General features: G+C 38.5%; 1 protein-coding gene and 1 long non-coding RNA gene across 4 annotated transcripts in view; one reads left to right on the top strand and one right to left on the bottom strand.

Annotated features, from left to right (window-relative positions):
* The window catches only part of LOC149625181 (uncharacterized), a 44439-nt gene extending 28985 nt beyond the window's left edge, over positions 1-15454 (bottom strand). Inside the window, exon 1 of the long non-coding RNA XR_016374570.1 lies at positions 15187-15454. This is a non-coding gene — a long non-coding RNA (uncharacterized LOC149625181). The remainder of the gene's footprint in view (positions 1-15186) is intronic.
* Positions 1-17802, top strand: part of LOC149625180 (lachesin-like) — a 164973-nt gene that overhangs the window by 81246 nt on the left and 65925 nt on the right. The gene's annotated exons all lie outside the window — the stretch shown is intronic.

Below are 17802 nucleotides of genomic sequence, written 5' to 3'. Positions count from 1 at the left end.
ATAAATACATTAACCGAAACGCGACGCCTACAACAAACCCGACTTCAAATAATAATACTCGGGAGCGCGACTGTGACGTGAAAGGCCCAGCAAAATCTGAAAACGAAGACGCCATCCTTGACAGGCAAATAACGAAACGAAGGAAATAATCTAGCGGTCGCGAGAAGGAAACGAGTTCGTGGGGGGAGGGATAGGGGATGGGCAGTATATCAAAACAGAGAAAGGCTAATTTAGAAAGATGGTCCTGCACGCCTCGACGCCTTTTCTCTTCAACTATTTTCCTTTGGGGTTGGACGTGAAGGAGGACAAACACTGACCGTCTAAAGTCATTAATTTTCCCTGACTAATTTTCATTTCCACTTTCATTTGTTTGTAAGAAGTCAGAAATAATGTTGCGTTTACTTCCCGGTTTTCTATGAAATTTCACGTCCACTTTCAAATTACCCGATTTTCATGAAATTCCACGTCCATTTTAAAATCCCCCGGCTATTCATGAAATTCCACGTCCATTTTAAAATCCCCCGGCTATTCATGAAATTCCACGTCCATTTTAAAATCCCCCGGCTATTCATGAAATTCCACGTCCATTTTAAAATCCCCCGGCTATTCATGAAATTCCACGTCCATTTTAAAATCCCCCGGCTATTCATGAAATTCCACGTCCATTTTAAAATCCCCCGGCTATTCATGAAATTCCACGTCCATTTTAAAATCCCCAGACTATTCATGAAATTCCACGTCCATTTTAAAATCCCCAGACTATTCATGAAATTCCACGTCCATTTTAAAATCCCCAGACTATTCATGAAATTCCACGTTCATTTTAAAATCCCCAGACTATTCATGAAATTCCACGTTCATTTTAAAATCCCCAGACTATTCATGAAATTCCACGTCCATTTTAAAATCCCCAGACTATTCATGAAATTCCACGTCCATTTTAAAATCCCCAGACTATTCATGAAATTCCACGTCCATTTTAAAATCCCCAGACTATTCGTGAAATTTCACGTCCATTTTAAAATCCCCAGACTATTCATGAAATTTCACGTCCATTTTAAAATCCCCAGACTATTCATGAAATTCCACGTCCATTTTAAAATCCCCGACTTTTCTTGAAATTTCACGTCCATTTTAAAATCCCCAGACTATTCATGAAATTCCACGTCCATTTTAAAATCCCCGACTTTTCTTGAAATTTCACACCAATTTTAAAATCCCTGATTTCCAATGAAATTTCACGTCCATTTTAAAATCCCCAGACTATTCATGAAATTCCACGTTCATTTTAAAATCCCCAGACTATTCATGAAATTCCACGTTCATTTTAAAATCCCCAGACTATTCATGAAATTCCACGTTCATTTTAAAATCCCCAGACTATTCATGAAATTCCACGTCCATTTTAAAATCCCCAGACTATTCATGAAATTCCACGTTCATTTTAAAATCCCCCGGCTATTCATGAAATTCCACGTCCATTTTAAAATCCCCCGGCTATTCATGAAATTCCACGTCCATTTTAAAATCCCCAGACTATTCATGAAATTCCACGTCCATTTTAAAATCCCCAGACTATTCGTGAAATTTCACGTCCATTTTAAAATCCCCAGACTATTCATGAAATTTCACGTCCATTTTAAAATCCCCAGACTATTCATGAAATTCCACGTCCATTTTAAAACCCCCGACTTTTCTTGAAATTTCACACCAATTTTAAAATCCCTGATTTCCAATGAAATTTCACGTCCATTTTAAAATCCCCAACTTTCAATGAAATTCCACGTCCATTTTAAAATCCCCGACTTTTCTTGAAATTTCACACCAATTTTAAAATCCCTGATTTCCAATGAAATTTCACGTCCATTTTAAAGTTTCCTCCATAGATATTGACTCCGCCATGTTGAATTACTGTTCAAATAGCCTGGGCTGTATCTTATTACTATTTAAAACTGCATGAAAAACATTACTCTAAACGCTAAAAATAGTATTAAAGAAGCAAGCATCATATCTTCAAGCGACATCGACGGGTTATAAAACACCCTATTCTTAAATGCATTTCTAAAGGAAAAGTAGGTTAAAAAAATTGCAGGGAATAAATTGGCATAAAACAGACGAGTAATTTCTTTTCCGGTAAAGATTCCTTTCTCCTTTCTTTTTTAACGCCAATTCCAAACAAGAGAAAAGACGGTTTTCAATTTTTTGACAGGAAATCAAGCGGAACGTAACAGGGAGAAGAAAACGAGAAATATGGCCATATATATTCAAACATAATTATTTTTATACCGGCCTGGATTTTTAGGGGATCCGCATTATGTGACTCCCACTATTATAAGACGATGTTACGGATGTCGCGAGATTATTCGTTTTTAAAGATCGAGGTTTATAATTCGAAACATGCAGGGATAGATTTAATTTTAGACGAAGGAATCGAGAACAGAGTAATCTGGGCGCGCGTCAAAGTCCCGGACCCCCTTCCACGGGACGGAGGGAAATGAAAGAAGAGGCGGGACAGAGGTAAAAAGGAATTACGTATTTTTCGCCGTCCCCGTCAGCAACGTCATCAAAACGTAGTTTAAGTGAGTCAATAAGATCATTTAAACTTTTCGTTACGTTTTGGAGGGAGGGGGCTCAATACTGGGATATGAGTCGGACTGAAGTAAATACTAACCGTTCTTCATTCCTACTTCTAAAATTAAATCTATCCCTGGTATATAAAAAACTTAATAAATAAAACAAAACGTTTATAGCCTCCATTCCTTCCTGCCTTTGTCCGTGGATGTTACGCTATTTGAAAGTCAGAAGAGCACGAGATAAAGCTAGGCTAGCCAATAATATACCTTTTCAATGAGGTAATACTTACTCCGTTGTTAAAACGAGGTGAAAGAATTCTTACGCAAATTAGATTATTTCTTTTGAAATAATCCTTCCATAAAAGTGTTCGGTTATTGCCGCGTTAAAAGCTATCATGGCGTCGCTCGCTGCAAGAAAAATCTCGCAAAACACATAAGATTGGCACTATTTGAGGGCGCAAGAACACGAATAGGTTTCGTACCAGTAAATAGGCATGGGGGATGAAAGTAATTTTACGAACAGATTTCAACCCCCATATTGCCCGTTACTCCTTCAAGACCTTTGTTTATTATTATATATTTTTGTTATATTTGATGTGAAAACTTACGATAACCCGAAATTAAACTGACTCTTTTTAAATAAGCTGACCCTTAAACTATTGCCTCACGAACCAACTTGTTTCATTCATTTTTCCACTGAAGAAAAGAGGTGGGCCGGGATGAAAAATAAAAGGAAAAAAAAAAACCTAAAAATCTTTCCATCTCTCTGTTCAGTTCTTGCGTGGCCCCAAAAACTATCGTCTCATACCTATTATAAAAAAAGTGGTAGAAAAAAGAGACACGAGGGATAAGGATGGAAAAGAGGGCGTGGATGGAAAAACTAAGGCCTTATCTGCGAAATTCCTATTAGGTGCATTGTTCGTTCCGCCGCTTAGTTTCCCATCTTGGCTGGTGTCACAGCCAGCCAAAAATATTGACGCGTTTTTTGGGTTTGAAAACTGCGAAAGAAGAAGAAGGAAAAAGGAGAGAGAATTTTCTCTTTCCCAAAAACTCCTCGAGAGGATCCTCGCTCAAATTTAAAATACAAATGTTTGGTCTCTCCACTGAACGCTGGACTATACAACAACACGATGCTAAAAATTCGTATGCAATTTCGAAACGCCATGTCTTAGTACATAATTGATTCTCCAAATTGAACGGATTTGCTATAGTATTTTAATCGACGTCACAAAGACACGTTCAGCTGCCCCTACCAAACTACAGGTCATAAATTATCGGTTGTTCCGGTTGAACGCACCCAACAACTTCCCAAATAAATAAGTTTACAATGTTTAATCTGGGCCTCTTAAGTTTCAAGTTACCATAGTCAGGGATCAGATTGAGGGCATGTAGTTTTCTGTTTTTGTAAAATAAAAATAAATTTTCAAAATTCTGGGCAAACGAACCCCAAAACCACGTGGCCCGTTTATTATTTAGTTCTAAGTAAACTACCTTCCGAAAACGTGATTTGCTATTATATCATATTTAAATTTAAACGTTTAAAGTTTTCAGAGTGTATATCCCCTCGAATATGGATAGATATATACATCTATATATACGTACATCTCTTTCTCACTCCTATCGCGTCCTCCATTCTCTCCTCTTCCAATCCCAAAGTTGAGATGGAATGGGAGGCTCAGGAGCAGAAGAAGGAGCGGGAGCAGAGAAAAATCCTAAAGTATACATTTTGCTCTCTTTATGGCTGTAGTAAAAAACGAAACGAAGGGAACGGTCGGAGCAAAAAAAAAAAAAAATGGCAGAAAAGAAAAATGCCAGCTTCCGAAAAAAAAACAAGTAAGAAAGAATAGGGGGTTCCCTACTCTGGTTATATACGCAGTTTTGTTCGCGATACCCCCAAGAAGAGAATGTGAAGGGCAGTTTCAATAGCTAAGAGTTTAAATGACGTAAGTTACAATATCTTTGGTTCTATCGCAGCCATGAACTTTTGGATATTATTTCTAAAGATGAGAGTTGCAAAGTATTTTTGCAAACAAATTTGAGATTAGGGGAATACTTTTTAGCTTTAAACGGAGCTTAATTCTTAGTGATCTTGATATACCAGAAAAGTTTAACAGGTCCTATTTAACGTCCCCAACGCGCGCAGGTCCAGGTTTACCATCCCATTACGGTTTAACACCAATGCACAATTAAAGGAAAGCGCGGCTCCATGATCACCCCTAGCATTCTGGCTAACCTTCTGCACACGAATTTTACCTAGCCAAAGGCAGGAACCAATCAGACCTATTGCACTAGTTCCCATTGGTTCCTGCCTTTGGCTTGACAAGCCTTCAGTAAGCTTAGCCACTGTGTAGCAGAAAAGCCATCTATAAGGGGCATCAACGGAGCCGCGCTTTCCTTCAACCATCATCATTGTCGGGATTAAAATAGTCTGATGTTTGAGTACTTCCTTTTCTTGGGTATTTGGAAAACAAACACGTAAAAATTAAGAAATATGGCTTCAAACAATAGACTTTTGTACAGGACTGGTAACGTTGAAGCCTTATCTAACGTCTTTGCGTTCAAGGATGTTCCATCGTAACTCTATAAGAAGCAGACGATACTGCCCGCGACCCCCACCACTTTTGAAAAGAGTCTATTTGGAGTTAGGATGTTATGGTTCCAAAAGGGGGTAGGTCTCCGGTGGCGGCATCTATAAGCTAGAGTCGATGGGGATTCGGAAGAGATTGAGTTGGGTTGGGAAGAAGAAACGCTTGATACCGAATAGGATAACGTCCGAGTCTGACACGCTCTCCCCCGCAAAACCTAAAGAATTGTCTCTTTTCGCGAAAGAAATACTTTTTTATATATCTCTACGGGGATCTTCACTCTGAACGGGTTAGCGCCCTTTTTAACCCCTCCTCCATACTAGTTTCCGAAAACTCTTTTCTTCCTTAGATTCAGTTTTTTTGCGGATTTTCCACCATCCTTTTTCCCCACCCCCGCCGCCTTTAAAGGGTTACAGACACAATACGATTTGTACCTATAGATATCTATAAGCGCAGTTCCCAAAAGTGCAGTATAGACCTTTTTCAAAAGAGGGCGGGGACCAAGGCATCGTCTGCTCGATATAGAGTTCAAACGGAATTATCGGACTGTATGTGGACAACAAAGACCTTAGAGAAGGCTGCAAAGTTATAAGAAGTCCTTATTGTTATATCTTAATTTACGACCCATCAATTTTCAGTCTCAAAAAAGCAAGGTGCTCAAACGCCAGACTCTATTCTTTAAAAGGATCTATTCGCTTGGACTCTGTAGTTCTAGAGGATTATCAATTGAGACTAAATTACAGTGAGCTTAGGGGCATACATTAACTTCATTTCCTCCTCCCCCATTCCAGCACGCGACTACCTTTAAACAATGCTTCGAAAAATTTTAATGACCTTGATATTCTAAGGATCCGCTAGCTCTTCATGGGAATATTTTTGTACTGCCAAGAAGTGATATCTAGCTTATTAGGTAGAAGGTTTAAGATGCCGAAGTATTCGCGCGCCATAGTCCCAGTCCCCATTTCAAAATACAAGGGGGGACGTTAAAGGAGGCCCGGCTATCTCGCCTCTCCTCAGTCGGAAAATACGTAATTTTCGTCATTCGCGTCGCACTGACGCGAGTTTTCAAGAACCAATGAGATGCTGGTTGTAATTTAGAGGCGGGGATTAACTCCAGACCTACGTTTGGACTGGAGATAAAGCTGAAATGTGGCGAATTTATACCTTCTCCCTAATAAACTAGATATCACTTCTTGGTACCGCCCAGACATAAGATCCACAGCTTTAATCGCGGCGAAGACACAATTCCATCAAATAAATGGTTTTAAATTTTTAAATTTAAAAACCGCCCAGAAATCCGGAAGCAAATGTCACAGAGTTGATAAACCGTTCTCTCCTTCCTTTCTTAAACTGAGTGCATTTTTTCTTTCTTTAACTTCAATGATAAATGTCCCAGAAATAAGCTTAAATAAAAAACTAAGATCATGAAGCGAAACTAGTCTAGTAAAAACAAGTTAAAAAATTGCAATGCAATAAAACCATATAAAAAAGTCATTTTTAGACTCCTATAGCATGCAGGTAACAATGCCAACGGTTCAACTAACATTAGTAGATTAAATTTTTGATTTAGTTTTATATTGTAACAGAGTCAAACCATTATTTTTAAAAACATTGAAATAAAATATGGTTTATTATTTTAAGGGTGAGGAAGTTTGTAATGGCTTTTCTTTTCTACATATTTAAAGAAAGATATTACCGAATACCCTACACTTAAATGAAGTCTATTTTAACCTATTATTAGCAAATTTCCGAGAACAAGCAATATTATAAAATACGGTAATTAAACTTACATGAATGTCGAAAAACATTTCCCGGTTGTTAAGCCTAACTTCCCACGTTGCGAGATTGCTTTCACTATTTGAAAACCATTTAATTCTTCGCGTGACACTTAAATTGCGAAATTTTAAGCATCTTTTGCGGTACCACGCGACAAACTACTTCTTTAGTTCAACTGAACTTGAAAATTAGGCTTAGCTGAAAGCGCGGCAAAACGCCACCAGGGGTGGAAGTCCGAGCAAAGGGAGAAGGGGGGAAGTTTCGGATTGAAAAAAAAAATACTGATAAATAAATAAAAGTGCGAACTTTGTACTACCAGGGATAGATTTAATTTTAGAAGTAGGAATGGAGAACGCTTAGTATTTACTTCAGTCCGACTCATAGACCACCCAGTATAGAGCCCCTCCCTCCAACACGTAACGAAAAGTTTAAATTATCTTATTGGCTCACTTAGACCACGTTTAGATGACGTTGCTGACGGGGACGGCGAAAAATACGTAATTCCTTTTTACCTCTGTTGCTATGACCCGCCTCTTCTTTCATTCCCCTCCGTCCCGGGGAACTTTGACGCGCGCCCAGACTACTCTGTTCTCTATTCCTACTTCTAAAATTAAATCTATCCCTGGTACTACTAAAGACAATGAGCCAAGCAATAAATTTCTGGTCTAAAATTAAGGAAAGCAATAGCCTATTTTCAAAAGTCGAATTATGATTGGAGTACCTTGACGTACGACCTCAAAATTCAACTAAGAAACTGAAAGACAAAGGTAATCATTCCTATAACACTCAAATCATATCTCGAAAATAGTAGCCTTTAGGGTAAAATGTCATAGCATATTTTCCCCCTCAATTTAAGCCTGACTTATATAATTTTAGGCGTTGATTTTTTTCACCTTTGCATGCTTCATCATATTTCTAAATACCGCTACTCTGATTCGTTTATATTTTTTTGGCCAACGGTTTGTGACTATAGCTTTGGCGTTACCTTTTTAATTTAGGTAATGTATTCTAGGCACGGAGGATGGAAGCGTTATCGGTAAACACTACTTAAATAAAAATTCGTTACCCTTTTCCCCACACACACCATGCATGAACCTCTCTTCCTATCGGCCTCCTTCCTCCTCCGGTTTCTCCACACTACCATAACTCATCAACGTTTGGGGTTGGCTTCCTCCAACTTTAACTTATTATCAGCGTTGCCCGCTCTTAAATATGTAATGCAGATGCGCGAGACGTACACACATACACTACATACACATACCCCACCCAAGAATGCACCATAGCTATCCCAAGAATAAGCTAAGAAGTTGAGTAGCTCTCGTCAAAGGCAAATAGAAATGGGAATAAGTGACATGTAGAGCTCGGTATTTTCTATCCATTGTCCACAAATTGGTGGATAACCGATTATTTATAAACAAAGTTGTGGCTATAATACGATTTAACATGCAAGTTCTGTGGATAATTTTCGAGTATGGATAAAGATAAAATGACGTGGATAATCGATAGATAATGCCGAGCTCTAGTGACATGCAGGAAGGGTAAGCGTGTTGCCTCTGAGACCTCAGACCACCTAACCCATGGACAGGCAAAGCCATTAACAAATGGCAATGCGTAGCTTGCGCCCTCACTCGTCTACCGGCCGTAATTTGTCGCCAAATCTCCGGTAAAGAAAAATTCTGTAATGGTTTGGGATATTTTTTAGCCAAGGCTTAATGTTGAATAGACTTTATAAACAATACCAGAGTGATATTTACAAAAACTGACTTGATGGATCTGTTTATGAATCTTTAATGAGAGAGAACCTAAAATAAACAAAAAATTTAATTCAACTCACTTTTATAATTTAGTCAGATTTCCTCCCCATATTGGTGACTGGAGACCTCTACTCCTTAAAAAACAAAGTGGTGCGAATTTTTCTAGGGTTTGGTGAAAAACTTCCAACATCCGCCGCCACAGCGCTAATGTCAGGCGTTGCTCTAAGCAAACCTAGCTCCCTATTCAGTTGCCTGTTCATGGGTTAGGTGATCTGAGCTGAGACAAAGGAAACGATTTACTGCATCCTAGTGGTATACTATTAACAAACCGAATTGACTAAATATTGACGTCCTTTAGAGTCAAATTAAAAACAGATATTTATTAGATTAGAGATATCACCGATTGGTCTCTAAACCCAAAGAAGCTAGTAGTGAATGAGAAAGAGATCAAGGAGGGTTTGTGTACGTCGGAAATGCAATGATGGGTTTACCCTGAAATTAAAAGCTTTCATTAACCTCCCCGGAGTTAATGTTAGGGAAGTTCTAAATTCATGGGAGTATTAATTAAATACTTTGCTACACGCACAACCGTCAGAGGCCTAAATTACTTCATCAGCTTTTGGCGGTGCGAGAAAACTGGCTTCAAAATAGAAGACGAACGGGTTACTGGAGAAGGATACTAACGATGCGATCATGGGAGCTAGAAGAAGCGAAAAAATTAAAGGAAAAAAATTATTATTAAAAAAAGGAATGGCTTGGAGAAGCTGTACTGCCTGTAACTAAAAGTTAGAAAAGCATCTCAAATTGCTCTTTTTTAAGCACGCTTCTACTGTGGGCTCAGGGTTTTGTTTTTAATTTGCATTGTATCGTGGTTGTTTCTCAAAGGAAGACACGTGTGCCTCATATTTTTCCAATAGAAGTTTTAACGCTCAACCATTTCTTAAAGAATCCTGATGAACAACATAGATTTTTATTTTTTTATTGTGATTTATGATATGCGAGTCTTGTCCTGAAACATCCAATCTGATTATACCAAAGGTAAATCGAAATAAATAACGGAAAGTAGGCGACAATCATGCGATTCGCAAATTCCAATTATTTCCTCTGAGCCAACGCTTTAAAACCCTAGGATGAATACTAGTCAAACGCGAGTACCAAAGTACAATCTTAAAATAAAATTTCATTTACCAGCACATGTGTCGCGCTACTGCGAAATCTAGTCTATTATTATAATCTCATTGAAGTAAATTAAAATATAATAATTTTCTAAGGCATTCCCTTCCGAGATCAATGCCTCAAAAAGCACTAAGTTCCCAGCACCAACCCAAGTATGATACAAACATACACTCTCTGCAAAACAACATACACCTCCTAAATGGTCATAAACATAACAACGACACTTGTAAAACAAAAACAGGCATGGCTTAAAAACCCAGAAAAGAAAAACAGAGGTTTTCAGGGATGTTAGCACAATGTCCGTCCTACTAAAATACATAATACGTATTTACGCAACGCCTGGTAAAAACACTAAAGAGGGCGGTATGAAGGTACGGTTGGCATTTACATGCCCTCATTCATTAAGACCGCGAACGTGTGGAGCTTGCCTAATTGGGTTATCACGCTTTCTAAGATAGACACGCGATGCTTCGTGCCATGGCTTGTACGTCCCTTCCTTCTCAAAGCAAAACGCCAAGTAACACCACGCTTCGCGAGAGGCTCCGTACCAACAGTGCATGCACGTTCCGCCGGCTGAAATTTCTCTGAAGCGTAACTCTATTCCACCCAGAACCCATCTCTTTTAGCCCATTTTACTTAGAAACGCGACGACCAAGACGTTCGTTCAAAGGTCCGTACTGTTCCCTTAAGAGGCTTAAACGCCATACACTCGGTCACTCCTTTTTGGTAAAAGGATCCCAGGCAATTTAGATCATTTTTCTCCTGTACTATCTTCTTACACCAAGAACCAAGGTTCGCTGTTTTAACGAAGATGTTTTGGACTATTTTCATCTTTGTAGTTAAGGAGCAAGGTAAATAGGAACAACAGGACTTGAGGTACTGGGATGGGAAGTCTTCTACAATGACCTGTAATGACGTGAACGACGTTGACGACGACCAAGCCTCGATCTCTTTCTCACTACTACGCTTCTTTGACTTGAGACCAGTGATCACTCTACTTTATATTTTACCCAGTTATCTGTTTTTAATTTAACTATAAATGATGAAAATATTTAGCCAATTCGGTTTGTTAATTTGAATGAATTAGCCTTATTCCTATTCAGCGCCACTGGCGAAGGGTCTGAAAACTACTCCCACAGAGACTGGGTAACTTACGAAGGTTCAGAAAATCACCGCCAGATGAGTCGAGCGCCGCACCATCTGACGGTGATTCTGCGAACCTTCGTAAGTTACCCAGTCTCTTTGGGCATGGACAAAGCAATATTGAAGGACCGATGGCAGAGGGAGAAAGTTGAAAAATACTTGTTAATTCGCCTTCTAGCGGCAGATAGTAGCAAACCGGAGAGTGGGGGGCATATGGGGGAATAAACGTTCTAAAGAGGGAAGCAGTAAACGTCTAAATGGCTCTAGCTTATCCGGGATTTGACTCAGTATTTTTCATAACTATCATCCATTTTGGGGCTGAAAAGGGGAAAGTAAGCTTAACATTGCTTGTTTAGTCGCTTAGTGTGGGGCTCTATGGGCTGCCATCGATCCTTCAGAATTGCTTTGTCCATGCTTTGGGAGTAGTTTACAGACCCTCCGTAAGTGGCACTGAACAGGAATAAGGCCAATTGAGGCATTGATCAGGAAGGGAATGCATTGTTTTAATTAGCTTCAAGGAGATTATAATAATAGATTAGATATCGTAAATTACGATACCTGAATGACGGTTCTGTTAATTGTGCCACTATATACTCAAAGGCAATGTTCAGGCTCTTTTTCCTTGGTCACTTTCTGTTATATCTCTTTGTCCTTGATATTATTTTTAAGAAAAGCTAAACACTTGCTCTCTGACTACATTCCTCCTTCATTGTAGGAGTGTGTGCGTGGTGGTGGTGGGGGGGGGAGGGGCGAAGAAGTTATTTCCTCTGGCGTTTCGTTCTCGGAGGAACGGTACCGTGTCCGAAATTTTTCATACGTGCAACGGAAAGCGTCTTGTTTTCCTTTTCCATATTTCGCTTTCCTTGATGGCTAATTAGAGCATATTAGAGGAAAGGAGGATATTTTATCTCTCTTTTTTCCCCTTCTTACGTCAGAATAAACGATCGATTATTTTAATTCCGCTCTTGTTAATGTCAGACAATGTACGTATATCCGTTAAAGGTATTATTTTACCTTCAAATAGTAAATTTTTTTAACTTGAATAAATTAAAAAGGTATGGTTGAATAATTGATTTCTTAAAATTATATTTCGATAAATTACTAGTGGAATCTCAAGGGTATAGCTCAATTAATTAATTAATTAAATGCAAAATGAGATTGACTCTAATTATGGCTCTGTTATTCTCGGGATTTTATAATCTGGATAATATAATTGTGTTTTATCAGAAGGAAATTACAGTCTACAATTTGAACCCTTAAAGTATTCGTTGGAACCATCCATCCCTAAGTTATTGTAGTATTATTTTCGTTTAAAAACTGTTTATGGAATTTCAAGTGTCTAACTCACTTTCTACAAGAAGCGATATCTAGTTTACTAGGGAGAAGATATAAGATGCCCAAGTATTCGCGCGCCATAGTCCCAGTCCCCCTTTCAAAATACAAGGGGGACGTAAAAGGAGGTGGGGCTATTTCGCCTCTCCTCAGTCGAAAAATACGTAATTTTCATCATCAGCGTCGCGCTGACGTGAGTTTTCAAGAACCAATGAGATGGTGGTTGTAATTTAGAGGCGGGGATTAACTCCGGACTTACGTTTGGACTGGAGATAAAGCTGGAAATGTGGCGAATTTAAACCTTCTCCCTAGTAAACTAGATATCGCTTCTTGCTTCTATAGATTTATTTCTATTGAATTTTGGAAATAATGAAATAACGTTTGAGACATTTCATTTCCGGCGGAAACTTCCATTGTTTTCTAACTGAAGTTGTTTGGGGAGAAAATAGATGAATACGTAACCGCGCTAAACACCCCACCTACCTAAGCCTTTGAATTCAACCCAGTTTTCTTTTTAACGTTGAGATTCCTTCTTTACGCCTGAAAGAAGACGCAGCCCAACCATTTCACTGACTAAATGGGGCGAAGGAACGGATATCTTCGGGGGAAGATAACCGCACCATCGTGGCACTTCTTCACTCCTGCAGCGAGAAAGAGGAACTCTTGCCTGGTTGACTGTATAATTAAAAAAAACTTTCGACCATTCTTCTTATATCGTACTTAAGTGTGAATTCTGCGCGTGTAAAAACACGGAAGGGTATAAGATAAAGCTTTAGAAATTTTATTTTAATTTGCTTCAGGGAGATTTTAATAATGGCTTTTAGTTTTCGTAGAGCAAAGTTTGATGGTTTATTTTCTGTCTAAATAGCGTAAGCATTCTATAGTCTTTGGGATAGTCTTTGGGAGTCGGAGTATATCCCATTTCCTTCTAAACGCCAACGTCAGTGATTTAGAATTTCATCGGCAGTAGTTCTACGGTCCTGAAATGGGTGTGGAACGAATTCTATAATAGGAGGAACCCTAGCACTACTACCGTACCGTTGTGGGTCTTGAAAGACGGGCCTAATCTTCTTACATCTGCGCTGCTGACTACCAAACTTTTATGGTCTTTTCCTCAACGCAATATGCTCCTCGCTTTGCCCACCTCTTTCTTTTTACCCTAACTTAAGACTAGTTTTCACAAATAGAACCATCAAACTTGGGAAAAAATATGTGGATTTGTCTTTATATCTCACTAGAAACGCGTACACCAAATTTTACTCCTAGAAAGTTAAATTCTATGACGTAGGAAATCGCAAGAAAATGATTGGACAGTCTGTAAGATACTATTTGAGATATAGAACCTCAGAAAGCATAAAATCAATTCGTGTTTAAGCAAGATGGGCACAATGCCTTTTTGGAAAAGGCGAAAGAACTACACAGGGTGTTTCTTATAAATTAAGGGTGTGTTCTTAGGGTCAAACTGAGTGGACAGTGTCACATCATCCTCTATACGTTCAATTCAAAATACTCCTTTTTAAATTTTTGTCTCTCGTATGACAGCTGTATATGACTTTATTCGCATGAAAGTGGAAACCGCGCTTTAGTTCCCAGTCTCTTCGGGCCTAGTAGTCTTTACAAGGAATGGGAAACTTCATCACGGTGGCAGTGGCGGCGGGGTTATTTCGTTGGCCAGGAGCGAAGATACCCATGGGTCTTCTTACGGCCCATTCTTACGCTTTGCCCTTTTGCCGAAGAAGGCTAAAAAAAGGATCTAGAGGCAACATCTAAAGAAGAGCTACGAACACAACGTCTTCATCGTGCCGCTGTTATGAGGGCGTTTCTTAGGAACTATCTTCGATAGACCCCCAAGATAAGAAGCGAACCCTAATATATATACATCTTGACAGAAATCCGTAAAGTGCCGTAATATACATTTAAAGGGATAGTACTATCTTCTTACTTCAAACAACCATAATTGGAATATTAGTCAATTTCGAAGATAACTGCTTAATAGGATCATTTAGAGAACAGCAGGTTGGCACTCAAAACGATTGCAATTCAATGACCGATCGTAGCCGAGTATATTTGCAACGTTGCACCCCTTAAAATTAGTATTTTAAACAATTAATTATTTTCCTAATTAAGAATTGACTTGTTTATAACATAATATTATTCTTAATATATAATGTTATCATTGACAACTATAGGTTTTGTTTGACTAAAATAATAATTTGGGAAAATTAAATAAATTTAAAGCGATATAGCTTCAAAAATCAACTAGAAATTTGATGATCTGAAAGTTATTTGAACACAATCGTAACTCTAGCAGGTGCCCTCCAACCTTTAAAACAATTTTAGACCAAGGCTTAAGTACTAAGACCTCAGGCTCAACGATTCACGGGAGGCCGCCACGTGATCGTAGCTCGCAATCGTGACTCAAGCACTTGAACTTAAACTTTTAAAACAATTTGAGACCAAGGCTTAAGAAATAAGACCTGACGGCGTTCAATCCTTCACGTCACGGATGACGCTAAAGATACCTCCCATTATACGCAACCACGTCCTATTGCTTCCTATTTTTAATAATGAACTTCTCTAGGAGAGAGTGTATTGTGTATAAAAAGGGGTTCAGAGGGTACTGTTAAGGCATCAGACTAGTTTTTCTTTCCCCTTCAGTGTATTGAGCAAACAGCCAACCCAAAGAGCTTGGAGAGAAGAGGAGAGGAGAGGAGAGTCTTTGGGTTGGGGTCCTAGCTAGGAGAGAAAGAGGTCCTCAGCGTATCATTTGGGATCGAGCGAAAAAGCTTTACTTTCTCTACTTGGAGTGGTCGATAACCGAACGACGTTCATTCTATAGCTCCTTACTGTGTTCTTTTTTCTCCTCCTTTGGTTCCCTTCCACTCTTTATACTCGAGACCAGGGAAAGTTTTTCCTTCCTTTTTTTTTCTCCTTCGGCGGTACTCGAGTGGCCCAGCGAGCGTTGTTTAGGCAGCAAAAGAGGCCCATCCATATCTTGGACGAAATAGTTAAATGGATACTTTACTGCAAATTTTGGGTGACGTTGATTTCTTTCAATGCATCTTTTTGATGATAAGCCCTCAAATGAACGGACCCCATAACAGCGGTTCCCTAAATAAAGGTTTCCCTAAGACACGGTTTACACGTGACGTTACAGCGGTTCTCTAAAGAGTAGTACAACCGGGATGTGTAAAACTACAGTCGTTTATGATGGTGTAGGGTTTGCTTATTTAAACTCAAATAGCACTAGGTCTGGTAAGGTTCATTAGGCTAGGTTAAATTTGCATATTTGAAACCCCAATATTATTAGGTGAGGTTAGGTAAGGTTAGGTTGTTCTTGAAAGGTAAGGTGAGGTTAGGTTTGGATAGGATGTACTTGATAGTTAAGGTGAGGTTAGGTTTGGATAGGATGCACTTGATAGTTAGGGGAGGTTAGGTTTGGATAGGATGTACTTGATAGTTAAGGTGAGGTTGTATACTTGATAGGTAAGGTTGGGTTTTGGTTGTTGATATGTAAGGTTGGATTTGGTTGTTGGTATGTAAGGTTAGGTTTGGTTTTAATTGATAGTTAAGTTATGATTGAAGTGTTTCACGGATGACCCCTTATCATTGTCTTTATCACTTAAGGTTAAGGGCTAAACCATAAAACGGCCTGCAATTTCCTATAATTACCCTTTTTGGACCACCCTGCACAGTATTTCAAGACGGCCATTCCCAAGTCCTCGTATGAAAACTCGCAGACGCGTATCCTTCTGTTTCTTCATCTAAGACTAAACGAGGATAGAAAAGGAGGTAGGATCTTTTACGGTTCGACGCTCTTTTTCGTTATAAAAATGCTTAATTAGAGAACCAATAGGTCGAGAGTGTAGTCGAGTGGACCTCTCGCTTTCCCTTCTACTTGTTCCTGGGTCCATTCCGAGAGTTACATAGTCTAGCTTTACGTATACTTTCATCCTTAAGTCTACAAGGAGAAATTAGTTTTTATACTTAAACCAAAACCCCGGGACAAGATAGTTAGGTCCGCTCAGAGCTAGTTTTCCCGGACTACCAACTTTATTGATAGTAGTCGTCTCCTATAAAATCATGCAAGGTTGACTTAAAGGGATAGTCGTCTAAAAATCGATGTTTTCAATTTCGTGTTGAAACATTTGTTGTACTTTTTTTTCGGAAGAAATATAATTACCAAGAAGGTCTTTGAGGTGTACTTGAGATGTTTTGAGTCTAAATGTCTAATGTGTTTTAAATTATCTTTGTTCCTGCGACAAGCCCTTTAAAATAGACTCATAATATTATATGGTATAAATTTATGCAGAAAATGTAGCCTATGGGAGTACTTAAATTGTGGATTATATGGAGTCAATCTGTGCAAAACAGAGCCGTTTTAGATTCATTTTGGGCAGCCCATAACCTGTTTGAATATATCTTTAGTTTAAATATGTTTAACTTCTCATGAGTGAATGAATGGATGAGTGAATATTTATTTTCTCTCCATTGCTACAAATGGATCTCATTTAGAGCATGGAGCAACAATGGTCGGTAATATCATAGACGTGAAAGCCAACATTTAGGGGTATATTTACCAATGTATTTCCTATACGACGCCTTTAAAACTGTTTCTGTTCACGTACACTAGAACGCAGGGTGAAGCTTCAATTCAGAGGATAAAGAGTGGCGCTCAAGGATCACTAGAACAGAAAAATTCCAATTAAACAATTTTTCGACCTCTCCGAGTGAAACTTAGATTACATCCCGAAAAAAAAAAATACAATAAAAACTTAATTAAAAAAAATATTCAAAATGATACTAAAATAATGTTAAAAATAAAATAATGTTTGGTTACGTATAGTGAACTAAAATTAAAAAAACTAATGAAGCCTTTGTACATCAACGCAAAACTAGTCGTTAGAATTTATTTTATTTTATAATTTAAATTTTAAATAAAAACACGTGGATTTTTAGTTCAAAACGCAATAAAAGGTGGTTATTTTATTTTTAACATTATCATACGCAGATTACCACCCCTTTACATTTAGGTCTTAATAATAAAGTAAAATATAGAAATTATAGCCCTGAATTTAGAACACCTTAACCATTTCTACTTGTGGCTGTAATTTCAAAAGGGAGAAGTTGAAAAGGAGACGTAGTATGGGGTGAACTAGTATTCTACATAGTGAGCCTACACTCCCATAGTGAGCCTACACTCCCACAGTGAGATAAATGGGGTGAAAGTGGGTAAATTTGGTTCTACTTGTCACTCGAGTTACTATTTTGCGCCCTCTCTCGAACACAAAATGTACTATTTTCAATACTGATTGTGGAACTACAACCAACGTACTTTTCTTCGTGGTGCGAGTAAGCCGCTCGCCACGAGATAAGCCATAACCCAGTTTTCCAACATCTCCCATTGTGGGTGTTAAGGTTTACTATTGTCAGTCTAAAAAGGGCCTACAATTCTCCTCCCTT

This window comes from Phalangium opilio, unplaced genomic scaffold (genome assembly GCF_054372755.1).
Source record: "Phalangium opilio isolate 3A_F unplaced genomic scaffold, DU_Popi_V2 ptg000105l_1, whole genome shotgun sequence".
NCBI classification, from domain to species: Eukaryota; Metazoa; Arthropoda; class Arachnida; order Opiliones; family Phalangiidae; genus Phalangium; species Phalangium opilio.
Note: the sequence above shows the minus strand (reverse complement) of the source record. Positions and strands in the feature narration are given on the sequence as shown.